Source organism: Amia ocellicauda, chromosome 9 (genome assembly GCF_036373705.1).
Source record: "Amia ocellicauda isolate fAmiCal2 chromosome 9, fAmiCal2.hap1, whole genome shotgun sequence".
NCBI lineage: Eukaryota > Metazoa > Chordata > Actinopteri > Amiiformes > Amiidae > Amia > Amia ocellicauda.
Window position 1 is genome coordinate 7540440 of NC_089858.1, and position 21568 is coordinate 7562007.

Below are 21568 nucleotides of genomic sequence, written 5' to 3' on the forward strand. Positions count from 1 at the left end.
CACCTTCTTCAGAGCTGGAGCGAAACACTGTGAATATTTTTTGCTGATGCTTCACATTTCAGGTACTTGCTGATGCAGAAATATATTGATCTGTTGGATTCACTCTTCAATGCCTTCCAAGGTGTCTTTATTTAACCACTTATAGATCTGCTGGTAACTATTTGTGCTTAACCAACAGAATGTCCAGAAGGTTAAACATGAACCGATACAAAATTTAAATATTAATGAGCAACACTCAACAAGCAAAACATTTATGAATAGCGCTCCCTACAGCGGTGTTTTCCCCACTCGTCAGCTAAAAAAATTGGATTGTCTAAAATAACTAAACAAACTGATAGTAACATTCAGTTTAAATAAAACTGATAAGCAAACAGACATGCCTGTCTTAGCTTCAAACAGGGAATTCAAGGCCAGTGATAAAGACTTGATTGCTGTGTATATGATTATAAATAACAGGGCTTTGTTCTACATGTGAAGGTTGTTTTTTTTTTTCCCTTGCCAGGAATGAAATCAGTGGTAATTCAAAATGCTATCAATGCTAGAAACTTTGGAAGGTTCCTCAGACTTTCAATCAGTGGTGGATGGAGAGATGGGCAATCCTTACACACGTTAGTGCGCGGCACATTAAAAAATAATGTATAGTGTCCAGAGTTGGCTTATTCTCTTTATACCTCTTCTGAATCCAGGCTGGACCTGATAGTTTGAAACAGGGATTTTGACTAGGTAATAAGCTCAATCCAAAGAATTTCATCAGACCGGAGAAATGGCGGACGAGATGATGTTATCACAGTAAATGAGCTCTGACTGCCTCCTGTTTAACTGTGCCCTCTCCTGATCACAGGGCGCTTCCCACGGCTTGTGTACAAGGTACTCCTCTCGCAAAGGTACTACGTGCCATAACCCTGATTTTATTGGCAGATCTGCGTCAGTTCTCATTTCAAGTTGCACAACCATCAAATAGCGAACAGACCTGAAGAAGCACACTCAGCTCAAGCTCAGAGACGGGAATATAAAAGCAATTTCCAGCAACGTTACACAAAAACCATGTCCCTAGCTTATATAGATGAAGCCAATGTGAATATCAATGTCAGTGGGTTTACTCCGCATCCTAACTAAGCTTCTTTTATGCAGCCCAATCATGATGCACTGAAAGGCTCCTGTTATTATTGTTGCAGGAACTGAGGAATACAAGCGATACAGAAACAGGGCTCGCTTTGCATATGGACAGAGCTCTGACAGCAGTTGCCGGTTCTCACCTTTGTGACTTGTCTGCAGGGTGAGATTATGCATTAATATATCCCTAGAGGGAGTGCTGTTTTTTCCTTCAGAAATGTTAATCAGTTTTGTAGCTGTGGCAAATGCATTTCCAGATAATAGCATTTTGTTGGTGTTAAAGAGGTAGAGAATTGGTCATCTGTTTTATTTTATTTTGCATTATATCTGTAGCCAAGAAAAGTATTAGAACCCATCACATTACGCATACCTGCATCTGTTGATTTATAGATGGTAGTTTTGTACAGTTAAACAAACCAATTAAAAAAAAAAAAACATCAGCTGTAAATTTAATATATTCCTTGGGTTATCCAATTACTTTATTTGGTTTTCTTAATGCAGCATATTTGTGCAAAAGTAGTATTTCGTTACCCAAATAAGAACTGTAGTTTAATTATTATTTGTATACTGCTATACTTTAAAAACACCTGAAGCTGGTTGCTTCCAAGGGACTGCTGCGATTTGGCAAGCAACCATGCTCCTTGTAAATTAGCTCAATGCTAACACTGTGTACGGGAGAAATTATAGGGTTTGCTTGCTGTTTGAAATAGTTTCTTTTTTTACCCACTCTAAATATATTAGTAGTCTGTACTCAGAAATGGTAAATGTCAATTAAAATGTATGTATTTAATGTTTACCTGTCAATGATTTATGAAACACTTATTTCTGTTGCGAGCTAAATATAAAAGGTATACAGATCTTGATGTTTCCACCTGCACTTTCCAATAACATTCTTAGTTGTTTTTACGAATGATTTCACATTTTCCGACCAGCCAGACTTGTCCCCTTGTTCATTTGTAATAAAAAACCTATACAAAAAAATCTATCAATTACTATGTAGCAAGGTCTTTATCATTAAACACAAGTAATGAAAGTGGAATGTTTGTTTTACATTTGTCAATCAATTTTCAAACCTGAGTTTCACTTACCTGAAAAAATGTACCCCTTTATAATGCTCCACATAAAGTAACAGTAAATACCAAAATGTTATATCTTCATTTATTATTTTCATTCATTTTTCCTAAGAAATAAAATCAAAATTTTACTGCATTACAATTTGACACTGCTCTGTGTGGCATGAAAATAACTAGGTCTATATTGTGTTTAATGTTTAGGCAAAGTTGAGATTATAGTAGTAGAAACCATCAAATTATGGCTCCTGGGGGTTAAGGGAATCTTCTGAGTATTGTAATGAGCCTATAAGAGTAATTTTAAAACAGAGATGCAACTGAAGGAGACTAAGGACAAAAAAGCTGCTCATTCCAGTGGTTACCCCTTACATCTATCTGGAAGTTTTTTTTTAGTTTTAATTAATGCAAAACCTCATCTATTTCTGTATACAGACAAAACCATTATGGAAAAGGTACTTTCCAAACATTCACGGGGCAGGTATATCGCCCCCTCCTATGGCCGTAGTGTCAGTCGGACTCTGTGCTTGACACCGCGCAAGGCACTGGTAAATGGAAGGCCATCAAGCAAAATGCGGATGGCTCAAGAGCAAGAGAAGGATTGTGTATTTTTCTTTGCATGCTGGGCTGTTTGAAAGATGTGTTTACCCCCACCTCCTCCCCCTCCCCCACCTCTGAGGTTTGGGTAGCCGTGGCTGGTCCGATTTGAAAGGCGGTGTGAAATACTAGTAGGCTACTCCTCGCGACACTCACAGGGCGAAGAGGTGCATCGCCAGCTGCTGCTCCTCAGAGCCGCCTGTCTCCAGGCAACAGCGATACCGGGGAGAGGGAAATAAAGAGAGTCACGAGAGGGGCAGAGTGGGAACAAGAACCACCACGGCTAAACAAGCACTCCAGACGCGAATCACAATTAATTTCCTCCTGGCACATTGAGAAACGAAGGAAGCACTTGTCAAAAACAGGAAGTTTTAATGCGGGTAAAAAAAAGGAAAAAGGAAAGAAAATACTTGTTTTGCGGCATGAGCTATGTGATGAAACAGGCGTCTTAAATTGAGGGAATATACTTCTTCAATTTATTTTTTTGTTTTGTTTTAGTCCATCTATATATAGCTTAATATATAGCTTCATTAACACATGCATACAATAATATATAGTTTAATAAATACATGCATTTTATACATTAAACACATACATTTTGGCCTTTTTGCGTGCACCCTGAATTATAAAGTTTGTTTTAATTTATTTTTCCTTCAGTTTGATTCAGTTTCCTGTTTAAAATGTTGCTTCTATTTTACAAAGCATCCTATTCACTTTTATTTATGTTCCAACATTTTAGTATTGTATTGTAAGTGATAAGAAACCAAAATCATAGCTTCCTGAATGACAAATACTTTACTATGCAGCAATCCATGTATTTTTTATTTATTATATAGATTTTCTTTACCTTTTTCATATATGTTTTACCCATTTCTCAAGTTATATTTGTCTGCAGTTCAGGTGTTTGCCTACACTACCTTGGTTTTATTTTGAGTGTCAATTCTCAGTGCTGGTTTACATTCAGGGGTATTGCAGCTTGTCTGCTGCTTGAAGACAATGTGCTGTTGGATAAGTGGAAGCAGTCTCATGTGGGGCCAGAACTGTCAATATGTACTGAAGCTTACTGTTTAGTAACGGGGTGACACATTGTTAATAAGAAAGGATAGCTCTTAGTGTGGGGGGCAGGGAGTTTGCTTGTGGGATAAGGGACATTTTTATTCATCCCCTTTCTCTCTCCTTTAATGAAAGGGATTATGACCTGGAAATGTTCTTTCAATTGCTCTATATTGAACCCATTACGTATTAAAATATGATGTGGCTTTTTTTCATATGCGTGTTTATCTTATGTGGTTTCTGTAGAATGAGGTCAGATGAGAACTAGAGAATAATATTTCTCACAAGCACACTTCTGAGAGGTGCACTTCACACTACATAACACTTCAGTACCTAAAGTTATATCATTGCCAGTATATAAGCAAGGTCAGCACTCCTCTGTTATCTTAATTTGTGGAGTCAACACAGTAGCCCAGTTAATCCCAGAGCTCATAGTATGAAGCAGGATCATTGGATACGGTATTTCTTATCCCGTGGGTTCCCTTGTGAGAAATTCAGTTACATGAGTTTTGTTTTAAAAAACATAAAGAGAAAAGTTACAAACAAACAAAAAGTTGTGGACCTAGACCTGAAACTCCAATGAGCCAAAGCAGCAGGGATTGTCAGGGATTTTATTTTTATTATTACTATTATTATTATTATTATTATTATTATTGTACTATGGTTTTCTCCAGAGTATAGATTTCAGAAGATCTTACATTTGCAGGAGCTGCAGAGAAATTCTTAAATAAACATTACCTGCATGCGTACCTGCTCTGGATCTGAAAGAAATATAATTGCATTGAGGTTTATGTTTGTTGAGGGAGCAAAAAAGTATTCACTTTGCTTTTGGAACCTTTAGGATATATATAATATATGTATTACATAAGCTATAGGCTTAGTAAGTGAGCCAAACTCTACAATGTGTTCAATATGTTATATTCCTCAAAGCTGTCAATAAGCTAAGCAAGGGTGACCAACCCTGGTCCTGGAGAGTCACAGTGCTCACAGCTTTTTATTTTATCCACATCGTTAACTACTTAATTGAGTCAATAATAGGTCTTAATTAGTCAGTTTCCAGGTGTTTAGGGTATCCAGTGATTGGTGAATTAGAGAGACTTGGGAAACCTTCAAGACTGCAGCTTTGGAGGAACTGGGTTGGCCGCCCCTGACCTAAAGGTGTCTACTTACCTCTTTAAGATGTGTCAGTGCCTTCATCGTTGTAAGCATTGTCCCTATCACAAGTGTAACTGCAGGATGTCGATTACCCTCATGCCTGCAACCTGGGGTCTTGCATAGCTTTTCAATAGTTGTTGCTTTGACGTCTTCTCTAAATTAAAGGCAGTTCTGTTCTACATGCGAGAAGATAATTAGCCACCATTAAACAATCATTCTGCTGCAATTTAGTGATTGGATCCTTTTCATGACTTCAGACTACACATTAGCCAATTAGTATACAGAATGGCTATTTCTGTCTGGATGCTCAGAAATGGTGTGCGGCCTGTCATTACTCCACACACCACTCAGGCACAGGTGCACAATCATGTTTTCATAGCCGAGCATGTTACACATACATCAAACACAACTGCCTTGATCTTATTTAAATGGGAACTAGTCACTGCTATGATTGGTTTACAGCTACTCTTGTTAGCAGGAATGTATAAATAAAGTTTCTGTTATGTTCCTCTTCCACTCGTTTTTATTACTGACATTCACACCATTGCCAAATTGAGTCCCACTGTACAGCATCGAGTAAAGGCACTTAATCTTCTTATTTGTTCACTATTATTAAGGTGATATAGTCGCAGTTAATCTCCCGTTAGGCTAATTATTAATAAATCATTATAAACGCTAGGTGTAATATTGATAATTATGCCTGATCTACCCACTGCATCCGTAATGGATGTACATCTGCACTGTATGTTGCATTTGTTTTTAGTTCACATTATATTGTAATGTACTGTATTATGTACAAATCCTGTGCTCTTTAGATGTAGTCTCATGTAATGTCACCACAGTGCTCTCATTTGAGATATTTACAGAAGCCATGGTTGTGATGAAAGTGATACTTTTAAGTTTTAAAACTTACTAAATTGATAGACTGGAACAGAAAAAACAGAGACCTCTTACTAACACAAGTCCGTATAAACTGGTCACTTTAGCAACTACACTAGTTCCCCTTCAAAACAACTTATTGTTTCAGTCTCAGAATCAGTTGAATTTGGAATTTTCAAAAGTATTTGTATTTAAATTGAACCATCCTCTCATGTTTAATACCAGTATACCAAATTCAATATTTACTTCATCTTCTCTTTTCAGGCTTTTATCAAATTGTCTGCACTACCACTATATTATTTGTCCTTTGGGAATACATATTGTTTTAATTGTTGTAATCCGTAGTTTAAGTTTAAATCGTAAGGAACATTTATGTATAAGCCGGTAAAAGGACTCGCTAATGTCTGCTATGACCATAGGTTTAGTTTCTGCTTCCATTTGTGAATGTATGGTTTAGACTAAACCTGATGTATACTGTGAATGAACTGTGTGTGTATAATCTGTGATTTTAAACTAAATATACCATTGTTTTGTAACATGGTAAATGTGTTGTCCTCACACTGACATTGTAATTTGTTAACTAATTAATATACATTTATGTGTTTTTAATGAGTGATTCCCCACCCCCCAAGCTAATAGCCTGACCATAGATTTGATCAAACTATGTGCATGGCTTTTTTATCTTCAGATGTGTGTTCATGTATGTATGTATGCATGTGTGTGTATATGTTCTCGTCCTGTGTGTCAGGCAGATTTGAATCTGCGTCGCTGTGTCTGATGAACTAGATAAGCAGATAAACAGCTCCAGGGGTTCCTCCTCGCAGCAGACAGAAATGTATACGAGGAGCTTATTCCAGAGCATTGGATAATTACACTGTAGTCCTGCTTTCTCTAGCACTGGATGCCTGTGGGCCTTTCTAGTGGATCTTCCTTTCTGCAGCACTCCTATTCCCACTAGCATCCCCACTTCTCTCCTGCATTGTGGGCATTCTTCGTTTTCTGTCCTTACCCGTTTTTTTTTATTTACTATTTTTATTTATATGATCTCGCCTCAATGTAGCCTTTTGTTTCCTGTGGTATTGTTGTCTTAATCTTGGTCTGTTGTAGCTAAAGCTTGGAATTGAACTTAATTCTTCAGATCAGTTTCCTAAATGTGGTTGGGTATGATTTTTCTTTCTCTAAAATAATTCTAATTGGACTGAATTTTTCCAGGTCGTTATCCTACTGACCTTGATTAAGTCAAGGTAATGCGTTCATGTCTTTTTATTCTACAATTAAGTGCACAGCACACTTAGTATATGATTAGTTAAACATGTTCCTCTTCAGACATAAACAGTCTAGTCTATTTGATCTTGGATTTTATCATTGCAGTGGAGTAGACATTTTTTGCCTGGAGCTGGACCGGAGCTGCAAAATTTTGCCTTCTTGTGCTCCAACTTTTTTTGAAAAATGTTCCATATTTATTTTGTGTTTGCACATTTTATGTTTGATTTTAGTTTGAATGCATGGGCTGGTTAACAGTGTTGCCCAACCCTCTGTTTTATTTAAATAAATGAATTGTGCTTGCCATCTTCTGGGTGACATGAGTTTCTTTACTCCACTCATGTGACATTGGCATGTCAACAATGCAGCTTCTCCCATAGAACTGTGTTCATCCTCTCTTTTAAAATTAAATTTTGTCAGTCCGTGTCAGGTCTTTATTTATTTTTTAGATCAGTCTTTTCTACCACTGTGAGTTATTTAAGAAATAAACACAGGTCAGCCCCGTTCACACCAGCCCCACAGAGCCCTACATCTGAAGTGTGAACACCCCAACATGTTGGCCACCAGCTGCCTCTGACTGAATGACCCTTTCAGTCTTTCTTTTTCATTCTTCATGGCGTTCAAAGAATTGGTGGATTTAGTGAAGGTGGGAACAAAATCTGAATGAAGTGTCAAATAAAAATAGTTTTTACCAAATCAGTGATATCCTTTCTTTAAAATAACTAAGATAGGTAATGATTTAATGTGAGCCAGAGCGTGGAGCTGGAGCAGCCACTAACTGGCCAGTATAGAACAGTTCAGAAATGTTGCTGCTCCAAATCCCTGGAAACAAGTGTCTCATGGTCATGCACAGAAGTGATTCTTGAATACAAAGGGCCTCTTTGGTTCAACTGCCATAATGTTTAATGCGTGCCGTAATTATGATTACTATTACCTTTTGTAGACCTGCCGTTTTCACTGACTGCAGTGCCACTGACAACACTGTGTGTGTGAGAAACGCACCACATTGGAATTATTTATATATAATGAATAATGTTAATGCATGGAAAAACATTTAAATGAGGATGCCAAATACCACTAATGAGGTGTTTAATATGCACATGGTATTCACTAAGGGTTGCTAATTTCACAGCATGCCTTAGTGTGTGTTAAAAATAGTGATTATAGGGGCTCCACAGTGGCTTTACCTAAAACACACTCTGTTTGGAGAACTGGTCCTATGGTCCAGACATCGGTTGTGTTATTGGTCATCGCTGATTGTGACTGCGATTAAGTGTCTGTGCACAAGTGACCGAGCGCTGCATACAATGGTCTGTACTGGGGACATTGATGTACCAGTGTATTGGAATTTGTGTGTTTGTTGTCTTCATCTCTCCTGTGCTGGTTGATGAAAATCCCTCCCAAAAACTAGCATGTCAATTAATGGACGCCTACTTTTATATTTTCATTACTGTAATGTTTTTGTAGATTTATTTTTCTGAAACATTAATGAGTAGTAGTTTTATTATGTGCATAGGAGAGAAGGTAAAATTATGCAACAAACTGCCTGTTATTAACTTCTATGACTTGGATATCCTAACCATATTTCATTTTGTTGAATGAATATTTGGGGAATTTTGCAAAAGTTGCTTTACCTTAATTATATATTAATAAACACGTTATTTTTGTAATGCTTGTAATTCAAATCTTATGTAGTTTATTTTGGTTTTATGTATAATGATCCTAGGTAGGGTATTACAATGTGAAATGCAGAAAGACTGTTAAGAATAATGTCGAAAAGTAACTTCACGGTTTTGTGCAAAGTTCTCCCCATTAATTCCAGCCATTGTTAAAACATAGCTCCAAGTGAAACACTCAATTGATAAGATTAAAATCGGGCTGCTTTGGTCTGAGTCCTACAGTTTCCAAAAATTATAAATGGTAAGTAGTCATGGACTGACACGTAGGACCTGTACATTTAGGGAGAACACTTCAAAGCTTTCTCTCAGAAGAAGACATTTAACTCTTGAACTTCTTTCATATGTCTGCTCATTTCTTTCTGTAAGTTTATAGTGTCTGAATATATTTTAAGTGGTTAAAATGGTTTTCAGAAATTATATTCTAAACTTATATATTTTTAATCATTTTTGGAGTACTCTAGTTCTGGGTGGTTTAAAAGTGAAAAGTGGAAAGAAGTTAATTATTTGGTGTTTCTTATTATTTTAAATATATATATTACAGAATTAAATGTAATGAAATTGAATTGTAAGTACTTTTATTTTATTATTATTTTAAAATAATACTAATAGTTTTTAGCTAATGTCAGGTAATTCTATTCAGGGCCTATAAATCTTACATAATAGAACTCTGTCTGACCCCCAAAAAACCTTGAATATATTTAGAGCTCGGAGACGGCTCTCAAGACAGTTCTTCAGTATTTTGCCAGGTGTGCGTGTGTATCTCAGTCTTGGAGAATAAAACGGCATCTACGAAGGCATATGAATAGCAAAAGATTTGCTGGCGGATGTTTTCTTAATTAGAACAACATTGATATCTTCCATGGTGATAAGTAGCTCACTCCTTTCATGTACTGATGTCAGTGCTTATACCATCTGTGGCCTTCTACCGAACTAATCATGTGCTCCCCGTATTTCTGAAAAGTGCTTCTCTGATGTACATTTCTAGACTGCAATCCTATTTGTGGTGTGAACAGGTTGAAACAGACAAGTTGGAAAGAAGAACATCACCTCGTCTTTTCTGATCCTGACACTGATAAATCTGACATGATACCAGTCTTGCTCCCAGTGGACTGGTTGCTTTGAACTGATTATGGTCTGTCTGGACAGACACTTTGGAGGTCTCTTCCTTCACTTGTAAATGTACTGGACGTGTTTAATCATCTAGGTTAAAAAAGAAAAGGGAAAAAAGCATGTCTTTTGTAATGCACTGTGGGAAATAGGCATCCTACATGAAGTGATTCTCAGTCTTAGAAATAACGCTTCAAAGTGGCTGAAAATTCACCAGAATTAATATTTGTTGTGGTGATAGAGGGAAAAAAGGAAACGTGCTTTAGTTTGAGGTGAGAGTATACAGTAAGCTCAATTTTATATTATTTCATGGATTATATATATGATTTTGCATTCCTTTGCTGCTTGCAGTGAACAGCAACCTAATTTCTAAGAATTTTTTAATTGAAAAGTCACATACAGTGAGGGAAAAAAGTATTTGATCCCCTGCTGATTTTGTACGTTTGCCCACTGACAAATAAATTATCAGTCTATAATTTTAATGGTAGGTGTATTTTAACAGTGAGAGACAGAATAACAGCAAAAAAATCCAGAAAAACGCATTTCAAAAAAGTTATAAATTGATTTGCATGTTAATGAGGGAAATAAGTATTTGACCCCTTCGACTTAGTACTTGGTGGCAAAACCCTTGTTGGCAATCACAGAGGTCAGATGTTTCTTGTAGTTGGCCACCAGGTTTGCACACATCTCAGGAGGGATTTTGTCCCACTCCTCTTTGCAGATCCTCTCCAAGTCATTAAGGTTTCGAGGCTGACGTTTGGCAACTCGAACCTTCAGCTCCCTCCACAGATTTTCTATGGGATTAAGGTCTGGAGACTGGCTAGGCCACTCCAGGACCTTAATGTGCTTCTTCTTGAGCCACTCCTTTGTTGCCTTGGCTGTGTGTTTTGGGTCATTGTCATGCTGGAATACCCATCCACGACCCATTTTCAATGCCCTGGCTGAGGGAAGGAGGTTCTCACCCAAGATTTGACGGTACATGGCCCCGTCCATCGTCCCTTTGATGCGGTGCAGTTGTCCTGTCCCCTTAGCAGAAAAACACCCCCAAAGCATAATGTTTCCACCTCCATGTTTGACGGTGGGGATGGTGTTCTTGGGGTCATTCCTCCTCCTCCAAACACGGCGAGTTGAGTTGATGCCAAAGAGCTCGATTTTGGTCTCATCTGACCACAACACTTTCACCCAGTTCTCCTCTGAATCATTCAGATGTTCATTGGCAAACTTCAGATGGGCCTGTACATGTGCTTTCTTGAGCAGGGGGACGTTGCGGGCGCTGCAGGATTTCAGTCCTTCACGGCGTAGTGTGTTACCAATTGTTTTCTTGGTGACTATGGTCCCAGCTGCCTTGAGATCATTAACAAGATCCTCCCGTGTAATTCTGGGCTGATTCCTCACCGTTCTCATGATCATTGAAACTCCACGGGGTGAGATCTTGCATGGAGCCCCAGACCGAGGGAGACTGACAGTTATTTTGTGTTTCTTCCATTTGCGAATAATCGCACCAACTGTTGTCACCTTCTCACCAAGCTGCTTGGCGATGGTCTTGTAGCCCATTCCAGCCTTGTGTAGGTCTACAATCTTGTCCCTGACATCCTTGGACAGCTCTTTGGTCTTGGCCATGGTGGAGAGTTTGGAATCTGATTGATTGATTGCTTCTGTGGACGGGTGTCTTTTATACAGGTAATGAGCTGAGATTAGGAGAACTCCCTTTAAGAGAGTGCTCCTAATCTCAGCTTGTTACCTGTATAAAAGACACCTGGGAGCCAGAAATCTTGCTGATTGATAGGGGATCAAATACTTATTTCCCTTATTAACATGCAAATCAATTTATAACTTTTTTGAAATGCGTTTTTCTGGATTTTGTTGTTGTTATTCTGTCTCTCACTGTTAAAATACACCTAGCATTAAAATTATAGACTGATCATTTCTTTGTCAGTGGGCAAACGTACAAAATCAGCAGGGGATCAAATACTTTTTTCCCTCACTGTATGATTATATTCAATATTTAAAAACGAACCTGTGCCGTTCCTTGTGACACTAGCACCCCGGTATGAAATGGAAAAGTAACTTTTTCTTGAACGTGACCTGAATTATGTGCAGGTCACTGCCAATTGTCCTTGGGTGGGTAGTAAAGATCAATGTTTGGCATGATTTATCATGTGAATTCCTTTATCTAGGGCTGCTGCAACTCTTTGTACCTTCCACACCTCCATTAAAGTGTGTGTCATCTGCACTGAATCTCCAGGAAAGATCTCCACAACTTTGCATTTACCCAAGATGTACAAAAGTGTACGGGAGCTGAAGTGCTTTTTTTCCCTGACATATTCCCATCCTGTCAGCTGGAAAATTTAATTGGTTTGCAGCTTGGATTAACATCTAGACTAGCCTACTGAGAGGGCCTTATGAAAAAGGGCTTGATTTAAACTCCATGAAATTGAGCAATGAGATTATGTGGTTTACGGCTAATTTCAAAGTCCTGCTCGATGGTTTTATGGTGCTGTTTTTTTGCTTTTCCCGAAGTACGCCTTTTTCAGCATGAGTGTCGGCAGCTCTACACAGAAAAAGCTTTTATTATGTAACAGTGGCCTAACATAGACCATGTGTTCAAGTGTTGACAACTCTAGTTCAAATAGAGGCAGCCTTTGTGAGCGTGATCTTTTACTCAGGGAACTGAACAGTTTTATAGCTACTGGTTCAATGGCTTTATTAGTCTTGGCGTTTCTAGATTGTTGGTTCATGATTTGATACACAATTCAGTTCAATTCAATTCAATGTAAATATCATCCCATTCAAGATTGCCTACGTCAACACTGGAGCATCTACTGGTCATGGCAGTGATACAGAGTGATGTGATGATTTTCATATTGGCTCAACAGAATTATTCAAAGTATAATTGCTTTTTAATATTTGTTTGTCTGTTTATATCTGCATTTGTTATGAGAAGCTCCATACGTCAATCTTATGTTCCGTGGTGTTTCTGGAAAGCCGTGTTTAGCAGTTGGGCTTAGTCTTTTAACACATCGGTGTTACAATGTTCATAATCATTCTTCAATAATAAAGGATATTTTTTTAATTAGCTGGTAGCTGAAGTGTTTTGACCAGTTGATTGTAGAGGCTGGACCAGCATTTGAGTTTTCAGACTGAAATACGATTTAAGAAAAGCTCAGTTCTAATACATATGCGAACTTTGCTATAAAATAGGCTACTACTTTCTATTCTCCAATAAAAGTAAGCCTATCACACAGCCATTTGGTATTATAACTTACAACAGTCTGACTGTTTAACTCAGCCAGGCTTCATTATAGTTTATGAGAACATGGGAGTGCTGTCATACGTCTTTAAACTTAAATAAGTGAATGCACAAACACTGCATTATTGTGCTCTTTCAATGTTATGTCTTCTCTTTACTGATCAAAAGCCTGCAGTCTAAATGAAATGGCATCCAGAAATGTATAGTGAATGTTTATAGATAGATATTTATTGTATCAGCATTCAGTTCTTGAATTTGTATTCAGATGTTTACAATAACAAAAAGGTATAGCTGCTTGTGTGAACAGATCAATTTGCATTTTTTTTAATGTGCGCCATTAATCACTATTGGTCTCTGGAAATTATTCATAATTACTACAGTTGATAGAAAGAGGCAACAGTTGATAAGAGTTTATGCACACTTTATAACACAGAAAAAAAATAGACACAGGAACATATGTATACATTTAAAAGGTTTAGCCTACGCTGAAGGAGATTTAGGCCCCGACTAGTAAAGTGTGTCATATTGCTATTGGGCCATTATGGTACATGCTAAACCATTTCTGTTGTGTTAAGAATGAAAATAATCTAAAACCCGCAATACAGTAGTTGAGCATTTTAATATGATAAAGGAAATCTTGGTTTCTATTACACTGCTTTTTATTAGCTACACTTGGAGGTGCTAACCTAACATTTATTTATATTTTTGTAACAACATAATCTCGGCTGCATTGGTAGAATTTAATTGATCTCTGCAAAAGGTGTTCTTATTGTTTTCATTTGCTGAATCTTCACTTCACTTTACAGATCTGGAAGAAATCGTACGATTCTGTGACCAATTAAACATAGAAATAACCATGTTTACAATGGCAGCTATTTAAATAAATAAGCTGTACCTAAACGACTAGTTGTATTTTGCACGAAATATATATTTTCACTTTTTAAGTAATTAATTATTCAAAAGACTTTCCAATAATTGTTAGCTGTGGTTTAAATAATATGGAAACAACACATTTATGTATGTATATGTACTTTGTAGATCTAGAACAAGATACCCATGGGTAAAGCAAACCTGGAAAATCAGTGTTAATCAAGAGAAAGGCTTCAAAGAGTGTGCTTTTCATCTTTTAACCCCTGTGTGACTAATTAGGTGTGCATGAGTGTGCATAGCTAAGTTACGTTGTTTCTGTAGAAGGAAGAACAAAAAACCCCGGATCAAATGACTTATGTACATTTTAGAATTAATTTAACACAGACAGATTGCTTTATGCTGTTTATATTTGTTATTGTTGGCATTCATATTTAGAAAAGTATTATTATTTTTTTTTTTTTTTAATATCAAAGCTCAGTCATAATGTCAGTGTCAGGCAATTAAAGTATACAGCAGGACTTTAATTCTCCACTTCCATTTGACCAAAAAAATTGGTGTGCCAACCTTGGCTCTTGCCGTTTTCTAAATCTGTACTTTAACAATTATTAATATACCATTTGTAAGACATCTGCTTGAGTAATGGGTGCTGAAAGCAACATTGACTGAATTGTACATGGCTACATCAATTTTATTTACTGGAATAAAAAAATAAAAGCAACCAAAAAACCTGCCTTGGAGCCATGCAGTAGGGCAACGCTCGCCACACAACCCTACCTTATTTTCTGCACATCTACCAGCTGTGATTATCTCTGCATACTTACGATTCACAGATTTGCTTTGGTAGTCATACACATTTTTAACACAACTTTAATTCACTATTCGTAGCAATGTGTTTCACCTTTCTTAAAATATCACCTTTCACTACATTCAGAAATTGTAACTTCCCAATGTTTCTCTCCAAACACTGAATGCAAAAGGACGGTGCTGTATGGATTCCATACTTAAGCACATGTGTGCATGTCGTCAGATCTGCTCATGTATAAATCCATTGTCTCTCCAATCTGTTACTCTTACTCATGCATTTGTGGAGTTTGGTTATTTATGGTTTTTGTTACAGAACAAACAGTCATATTGATTTGAATACATCGAAGTAGAATAGTGGGATACTATTTTCAAGTTACACTAAAAGTAAAGGCAGCAAATAGGGATAGTGTATAATTGAAATGGACCCATTAGAGCTTGAATTCTCTACTCCAACACTAATGAAGCATCTACATGATACAAATAACATAGTAAAATAGACACACTTTACAATATAAATATGGCATTACAATTAAAATCATCAGCGAATTTAATAGATAGAGGAATTCATGCAATATGTTTTTATTTTATGTTATTTTTCCTCTGTTTTTTCATGACTTATTTATTTTTAACTTGGTAGTGATGATATTTAGCATATTCATCCAGAGTGCATTTTGGATGTTAGTGCACTGCCTTGGCAGGAAATTGAGCCGGCCCGTCGAGTGTACATACTGCCATCCATCTGTCCAACTGGAATTCACTAGAACAAAGATTGAGATCCTCCTTTCAGAGCGAACGTCCATGTGCTACATTTATCTTTCATTTCTACTTGAGAAGAAAGACTCACTGATGCTTTTGCCTCATTATTTAAATTCATTGCTCGATTATCGCTCATTATATGACTACCACACCACCGCTGCTACTACTAATTCTTTTTATTATTATTTTATGAACTTCCTAGTGCTTGGGTAATGCTTTACATGCACAAAAAAGTATCATTTTTGTCGGTTATATTGATAAACGCTTCACGTTTCCAGTCCCTTACTTAATACAAAGAATAGCTGAAAACTCAAAAGTATTTAGCTGGACCTCTGTGGCCAATTTGCAGGATAAAACGGGTAATTAGCATAGGAATTGCACTGATGAATGTGAAGAAATGGTTATGGCATCTTTGCTGAAGATGCATAAAGTGTTTTGCTTTAAAACTGCTAACCTAAAAGCTGAACGTGTGGTTTGCGGCATCAGAGGCGACTTGTTTCATTCAAGCTGCCCCGGAAAACAGTTCCCGTTGGTGACCATATCAATCAGCACGCCTCGCTAGGTCCTTGGCCTCTTTACTCATCGCAAGCAACATGAAAAATGTTTCCCAGGACTTTGACCAAACTTAATTCTCCAGCAACCTGCCAGAACAGAACCAGGTCACTAAAGTTTAAAGTCTTGAAAGGCTATTGACTTCACTCACTGTGCCCTAATGGGATTGAGATCTCAACTATCAGGTGCCCAGCGATCATGCTTCTGACTTACAACTTATTTAACTGATTGTAATTAATGATGTGTGCATGCATGTATGTGTGTGTGTGTGTGTGTGTGTGTGTGTGTATATATATATATATATATATATATATATCATTATTATTACATTTCACCCCCCCAAAATACTGATTTTAAATGTATTGATGCTATACGTACAAAATAAATATAATAATATATATATATACTTTCACACATCACATATGTATATATATATATATATATGCAAGGGGATAGACTAAGTTTTCCTGTGTGCATTATTTTCCACATAAAGGTGCAGATTTTTTTATATAAAATGTCCCCCAGACCATTTAAAAGTCAATGAAATACAGCTGACGCAATGCAATACATGGAGTACTTGTAAAAACACAGAGACACGCAAATGGATCGCTGCCAGGCAGAGCGTTTTAAAGATGGTTTTCTCAACAGTAATGCGCCAGGTTTTGTACATGCTCCACGCTGCCGCTGTTTGTAAGAAAAGTGTTCTGTTGCTTGAGAAGAACTGCACACAAAGCAGATTATTTGCAGCACCTTTCAAATAAAGGACCTTTTCAGCAACTTAGGCCTCCCTTTTTAGAAGTTTATGAATTTTTTATGGTTCAAGGAGCAGTACAGTAAGACACTTCTGGCACTGAAGAAAAGGAGCTTATATGCAGAACTGCATTTTTTCCCCCTTCATGAAACATAAACCTTTGTAATTCATGCTCACATTATAATGCTTAGTCTGTATATTATCTTTTTAATTTTTAACATGCATTTCGGAGATTTGGGGGCTTTTCTTGTGAAGATATCCAATGAAAAGGAGCTTATCCAGAGTTCAGAGTGGTATAAATGTGTGTGTCTCAAACCTGTTCATTAACAATGCTTTGTGTGCAGATTCCCATCAGTAGATTGTGTTAAGGCTGATCAATTATAAGAACACAAAGTTATTTTTATATTGAATCAAACAGTTTAAATGTGTGGCAGGAATTTGTTTTTGCTTCTGTGGACACTGTATTAGGTGGAGTTATTCCCCACTTTTTTTTATATCTTAGACATGGTTTTATGATACACCAATTATTTTGCATTAGTACATTATTATAGTATAGTCTAAACCCAGCTGAATTCAAATGCAAAGAATGCTAAAGCTCAACATGTTCCGTAGAAACAATGGGCCCCAGCACCTTATAATTTGGGTGTATCTTATCATCCTTATCATAACCTCCGCAAAGGTTGACACACAGTGACCTGTTTTTATTGGTTACTGTATCAGACGTTTTCTGAAATCTGTGCTGTGTGAGATGGCAGTGCTTTTATTCACTTTCTTATTAGCAATGCTCCTGAGTACTTATGTAGGCCATTGTTAGCACTTTTATCATTTTAAAATAACTTCTATGCCTACCCCACCCCACCATATTGTCTGCAGCTGTTCGCTCCTTTATACTTAGGAACTGCTAATACAGAAGTGATTGGTTAGAACTCATGCGGTTGTGAAGCCGGTTGCAGACGGTCTAAACTACCTGGCTGTGTAGCAGTAGCATCCCAATCACTCACTGTGTAAGTCATTTGAAGGACAAAGCTGACAACACGCATGGTTGGTAACACGGAAGTTGCATGCAAACTATTGCACCTGGATTAAACCTGTAGAAGTACAGCAGGGAGGGTGACCCGCAGATTGTCTAACAGATGCTTACCTGCAGCACATTCGCTCAGATCAATAGCTCAAGCACACATGAACGCATCAGTAAGAATTTTCTTGGTTGTCTTAACTTAGCATTACCCTGCTGTAAAAGTATGCTTTCAAGTCTTCAACGTAATTATCCAGGTTCAATACTAATTGGAAATGCTTTTTATTCTGCTGTATACACAAGGGTAATTGATTATATTTTATTAATATTCAAATGATGAAAATGTGAAAAGTCATTTTAGTGAATGCAATAAACATGTTCAATTGATTTTTGTTTTCTCTAGATAAAGGGTTTTCTGATAGAGAGGAAAAATAAACATTATTGTCAGAATTTGTCTTGTTAAATAATACTAATTAAAAAAAAAAGTATTGCAGTTGAAGGTGTACAGTTTGCAGTTGTTTTTTTCACAATATATGCAATATTCCAAAAGAAATTGATCATCAGTGAAAAAATACCATTTTGTAATGATCTGTTTTTAATGGCAGTGAAGGCGGTGAAAAAACAAGTTAATTACGAAGAGGGATGGCTATTTTGAAATGATACTTCTTTTGAACTCAGCATTCATTACTCAATATCACAGTTAAAGGGACTTCAAGGAACAGATGAAAAGCACTTTAGGAAGATTATTATTTAAGTAATATTAATAATATAATGGTTAAATAATAAAAATAATATAATCTTGGGTTGGGAGTATTTTACATTTTATTTAATTATCTACAATACACAATTTCCATTAAATACCTAAAGTTTTGGAAGGAAAAATTAATAATTGTGCTTTATTTTCTTTGGATACTATATTATTATTATTATTATTATTATTATTATAGTATAATTAATTTATTACCTATTGCTGTCTAGTACAATATCAGCTATGTGAGTCTCCACATGTGTGGATTAATTAATGTTGTTTAAAAAATACATATCATGGAATATATGGTAAATTGCTTGTAAAACAATTCTTGTAACTTTTTCATAACCAACGTATAGTTTTAAATGTTAAAGGAGAGCAAGCTGCTTTTTATGTTTTACTTCACCTCAAAATAATTTAACAACCTATTAAAAAACGTAAATGCATGTTGAATGAGCTTTAGAGCGTTGCTAATTAACCTGTTTTGGAGTATCTTTCACAGTTAAACACAGTCAATTTAATATAGAGATAGATATATAATCTCGACCAGGATCTCGAGTAGGATGTGGGCTGAAGTAGTGTTGGTCGGCTTAGGTATCGTTGAAGGAGAAGGAAAACCAACAGGAAATCTACAGTTAGTCTACATCTAGTATAGATGTGCTTTATTATTTTCATAAACTGGTGTTCATAAACGATGGCAAATACCCGGGGGCCATGTCAATCAAAGTTGTATCCACCGATTTGAGAAACTAATCACACCCTACCAATTGACTCATATGGAAAATAACTGGTCATATTAAATAATTAATTATTATGTAGAGTTTCTAAAATGTAGGATGGAGCAAATATCCAGATAAATTACATTTCCAATTGTATTTGTATTAATGTACTATTTCATTTTCTTTGCCCAGTCTGGAGACGGAAACTATTTACGACATGATTGGTTCAAATCAGTGTTCGTTCACTTCTTATTTCCTTCTTGAACTACTGACACAACACGGCTTCTGTGTGTAAAATATTGAGATTTCAATTTGGATTAATAACAAAATTCATGGCATTACTCCCAGAAGACTTTCATAACTTGGAGCAAAGAGTAGCTCATTAATAATGTCTTTAAAGGGGGCAGAGGTGGGGCACATAACTAGGCTCAGCTCTGGCCTCCTCACAGCATTTTAAATTGTCTGCGTTTTTCACTTTCCAAGTCAACAGAGACTGAAAATTGTAGGCCCTAATGGCTGGTCTGTTTTACATACTTTTTCTAGCAGATGGAGTCAAGTTGTGTTTTATTATTCCAGTTCATTAGTGGTCATGTCCATATTTATTCTATAGCCTATATTCCATAATGTATTGAGTACAATTCAGTGCCACCTCCGACATTCCCAATTATCACAGTGTTAATTTCCAAGTTATAATTTCTATTACATTTGAAGGATAATCAAGTGGTACAGGAATGTATTTGATTAAAAAGTCCCACATGTTACAGTTGCCTTTCAGAGGAGACTGTAAAAATGACAAGTAGTAATAATGCCCTTACCTTAAAATCCCTCCTTGCAGCATTTCTGGAAATCTGCCTGTTTCTTTGCATTTGTTGTCTTCCAACATTTCATCTGCAGTTGAAAGATGGAAATTCTGGCACACACTTTGACATTTGCAGTCTTCAATGGGGATGACTAGTAGCCAAAGCAGTTGTCTTATCTTATCTTTTGGCACAGTTAATATTGACAGTCGGATAAAATAGTATTAAAGTAAATGGTTGTATAAATTCATAAGCTGTCTGCATTGCGGAATAATGGTCTTTGGCCAAACAAAAATGAGCTGAGCTACGATTAATGTATTTTTCAGGAAAATACAGTTTGTTTTTCAGTTAATTGTCCTAAAAGTATACTCGGTAATTAGTATTATTAAGTATGCAAGTGCAGTGCTTGTGTTCCAGTCAAAATGTGTAACTTGAGAGTCTGTTTATGAAAATCTACTTTTTGTCAGCTTTTTTTCCCTATCAGTCGTGTTCAAGTGTCAAGTTTGAACTTTAAAGAAAAGTTTTATTATTTGAAACAATTTTTAATTATTTAAACCCTAAGCTACATTGCATGCAGGGCGGGGAAGTAGAGCATCTGTTTTGCTAACAATACCAGTTTAATCACAGTCCTGTATCACAGGGTCAACATCTACACAGACCTATGCATCACACAACTCATGACTTTCTGTGCTTCACACCTAAGGAGTTTTCCTCACTCTCTCACCTCTCCAAATTTTACTTTCCTTTAACACTTGAGTAGCTTTTGTGGATGTTAAAAACACATACAGGTGTCCCCCCCCCTCCCCCATAAGTTTAACTATTCCAGACTTGCTTTCAACTCATCATATGACATGATTGCCTCACACTTTGTGCCACTTCAAACCTCTAGCTTATTTTTAGTGAAAGGATATGGAAACCAGCAATACTTAAAGTGCTTTATCCAGAAGAAGAAAAAAAATAATGATAAAAAAATATATATATAGTATATATTTCGTTTTTTTGTTTGTTTTATTGGCATTGGAGACCAAATCAGTTGCAGTGCGGGAACATAGAGCATATTATAAAATAAAATAACGTGTGGAATATACTTGTAAAAAGGCTTTAATGCCAAATTGACTGGGGGATACAGTCCTCTGTTGTAATATGAATACAATGATTTATATTGGGATTTGAAAGCTGATGTATTCTGACTGCTACTGTACTACTAGGGCTGCCAGATAGCTGTAAATCTGTAGTAGTAAAACAAATTTGACAAAACAAATTAAAGCGTATGTTAGATGAGAGAGGTATTGTTGTCATTTGGGCTCTTCTGTTTCTGCTCCATGTCTTTTCTCCTCTTAAATCTTTAATACTGTTGTCATGCACGCTGTGAGAGGTTCAGCACCACTTTAAT

The 21568-nt window shown here is 36.5% G+C and overlaps 1 protein-coding gene across 4 annotated transcripts in view; it reads left to right on the plus strand.

The window, feature by feature from the left end:
- Positions 1 to 21568, plus strand: part of dennd1a (DENN/MADD domain containing 1A) — a 218943-nt gene that overhangs the window by 27239 nt on the left and 170136 nt on the right. The window lies entirely within an intron of this gene.